The sequence below is a fragment of the Carlito syrichta genome, unplaced genomic scaffold, assembly GCF_000164805.1.
Source record: "Carlito syrichta isolate Samal-C Ts95f unplaced genomic scaffold, Tarsius_syrichta-2.0.1 Scaffold192503, whole genome shotgun sequence".
In the NCBI taxonomy this organism is placed as follows: Eukaryota; Metazoa; Chordata; class Mammalia; order Primates; family Tarsiidae; genus Carlito; species Carlito syrichta.
This window is the reverse complement of record NW_007136599.1, coordinates 1,353-4,413: the sequence shown is the minus strand read 5'-3', so window position 1 is coordinate 4,413 and position 3,061 is coordinate 1,353. Positions and strand designations below refer to the sequence as shown.

The 3,061-nt window shown below is 46.8% G+C and overlaps 1 pseudogene; it reads left to right on the top strand.

Moving 5' to 3' along the window:
• The first annotated feature begins 584 nt into the window (after positions 1-584).
• LOC103253029 lies at positions 585-2,279 on the top strand (annotated as a pseudogene).
• Positions 2,280-3,061: the final 782 nt, after the last annotated feature.

Sequence of the window (3,061 nt, the reverse complement as noted above, 5' to 3'; positions counted from 1 at the left end):
AACGCTTGGCCTAGGCTTCCAGAATTATGGGGGCTGCTTACAAGATAGAAGGACACCAAGTTGGGAACTAGGATGTGGGGATTAGTGCCCAACCTGATAAGAAGGCTTCCCATGTGTCTTCGGGCAAGTCCCATTGCCCCTCTGGGCTCAGGCACCCCATTCATAGAGAAGGGGGTTAGACAACCCTTCCAGATGCTACCTGGTGGGGCTGGGATTAGAATACCAAGGGTTATCCTCTGCAGGGGTCCCCAAACCCTGGGTCGTGGACTATTACCGGTCCATGGCCTGTTAGGAATCCAGTCACATAGCAGGAGGTGAGCAGAGGGCGAGCAGAGCCCTGCCTCCTGTCATTAGATTCTCATAGAAGCATGAACCCCATTGTGAACTGCGCATATGTGGGATCTAGGTTGCCTGCTCCTTGTAACAATCGAATGCAGTGCAGTGCAGTGAAGTTAGGAGGATATCCAACATTATTTAAGATCACCTATGCACCATCAAAAACCCCATATCAGGTCATCTTCATCATCTTCCCCAGTTGAAGTAACTTTTTTGTTAATGCCAACAGCAACCTCTGAGGTATAATTATGTCATCAGAATCAAGCAAAAAATGGAAGCCCAAAGTGATCCAAAGTAATGGAGCCCAAACTGAAGGAAAATGGGATCAATCTGATACTGAGCTGGAAGGTAAATACTACAATGAGGAGGCTGAGGTGGATTTGTGGGACCCTGGCAGAGACTATGAGTTGTACAACTACATGTGCCAAGAGCAACAGAGGCTGATGGTCAAGATTCAGGACCTGAAAAGCAGGGGTGGCAAGGATGTGGCAATTGAAGTAGAAGAATGAAGGATCCAGAGCTGTGTTCATTTCATGCCTCTAAAGAAGCTTAACCAATTAGCCCATGACAGTTTGAAGAAAGGGAGCGATCAAATCAATGAGGCTAAGCAGAAAGTAGTTGCCTATCATCTGTAGCTTCAGAATCTGTTCTATGAGGTGATGCACCTGCAGAAGGAGATCACAAAATGTCTGGAGATTAAGTCAAAGCAAGAAGAAATCGATCTGGTCAGTTTAGAGGAATTTTATAAGAAGGCTCCACCACCTCAGCAAAGCTGAAGTCACTATGGGAGACCCTCACCAGCAAACTCTGGCATGTCTGGACTGGGAATTGGAGCAGCGGAAAAAGTTAGCAAAGAAATAGTGAGAGTGCCTGTCCAACAAGGAGAAGATCCTCAAGGAAACTGAAGTAAGGAAGGAGTACCTGCTGTCCATCATGCTCGACCTGAAATGCAAAGATGACAGTGTGCTTCACCTGACTTCCTACTACCTCATGAGCCTCAATATCATGACAGTAAAAGCCAAAGTGTCAACTGTCATGGAGTTGATCACTCTCATCAGTGCAGGTGACTTGCTGTCTCCTGACTCAGTTCTGAACTGTTTTTATCCTGGGGATAATGGAAAGAAAACTCCAAATCCAGCCAATCAGTATCAGTTTGATAAAGTCAGCATCCTGACTTTGAGAGATGATGTGCTTGACCTAGGTCACCTCTATTTGTGGGTACAGAAGATGGGTGACCTCCACTTCCCCAAAGAGCAGCCCCAGCACACAGTGATTGCTGACAACTTTCTGAGTGCCAGCCACATGGAGACCACCATGTTACTATTGAAGACCAGGGTACAGTCCCACCTAGCCCTCCACAAACAGTTTGCATTCTTGGAAAATGGTATTGTACCAGTTACCAGTGATTGTCAGTACCTCTCCCCTGCCTAGGTTGTCTCTCACCTGGTGAAATGGGTGACAATTGCCCATGAGGATTACATGGAGCTGCATTTCACCAAAGACATTGTGGAGGCAGGACTGGCTGGGGACACCAATCTCTACTATGTGGTACTCATCGAAAGAGGCATAGACAATCTCCAGGTTGCTGTGTTGTCAAACCCTGGTTACTCCTCCATCCAACCCATTTTCCAGCTCTGTCTGAACTGGAAAGGGGAGAAAACCAACAGCAATGACGATAACATTCGGGTCAAGGAGAGTGAGGTTAATGTGTGCTACTAGAAACTGTGTGATCCTTGGCCCACTCATCAGCTCTCGACCAATCAGCTGCAGTGGCTATGTGTGTGTTACTGAATGTCTACCTGGAGACTGAGAGCCATGACAACAACATGGAGGGGCCCCAGGAATTTCCCCAGGAAAAGATGTGTTTGTAGCTTTTCAGGGGTCCCAGCAGGATGAAGTTGTTTAAATAAAACCACCCTCAGGGATTCCTCAGCCACCACTGACCTCCTGCTGGCTTATCCTTTCCCCCTAAGCCCCACCTTAAGTACTGAGCCTCTGTTTTCTGCTCTGACCCATATGTGACTAGTAGTATTCTCCAAAGACATGAGCTAATTAAAGTGTCACCTGACAGTGGGAGGGAAAAACCCTTTTTGCAAATGACAGTGCCGCTTTTTAATCAGATTCCTGCACTTGCTGTTCTACTCGTTTCTCTGACAGCTCATCTACAACCATTTGTTTGCTAGCTTTTGTTCGGGATGCAAAGTGACATATTTTCACACCTTACAGATAGTTCCATGTCTTGGCAGGAAAAGAAATGGACTTCCCATACAGGCTGCGCTGCTCAGAATTTTCTGTGACCAGAGTGGGCAAGTGTCAGAACTACTGTTGTCCTGCTCAGTCTAAAGGCAGTATATTAGTATGCCTATTTCAGGAAATACAGCTTAGATTATGCATTGAAGAATGTATTTATTTTTATTTTTTATTTTTTATTTTTGAGTTGGAGTCTCACTCTGTCACCCAGGCTGGAGGGCAGTGGCATATTCCCAGCCACTGCAGCTTCGACTTGCTGGGCTCCGGTGATCCTTCCGCCTCAGCCTTCTCAGTAGCTGGAACTACAGGCACGTGCTACCATGCCCGGCTAATTTTTTTTAATTTATTTATTGTAGAGATGAGTTCTCGCCAAGTTTCCCAGGTGGGTCTCGAACCTGCGAGCTCAGGCAATCCACTCACCTCAGCCTCCCAAAGGTGCAGGATTACAGGCTGAGCCACTGAGCCACGGAGACTG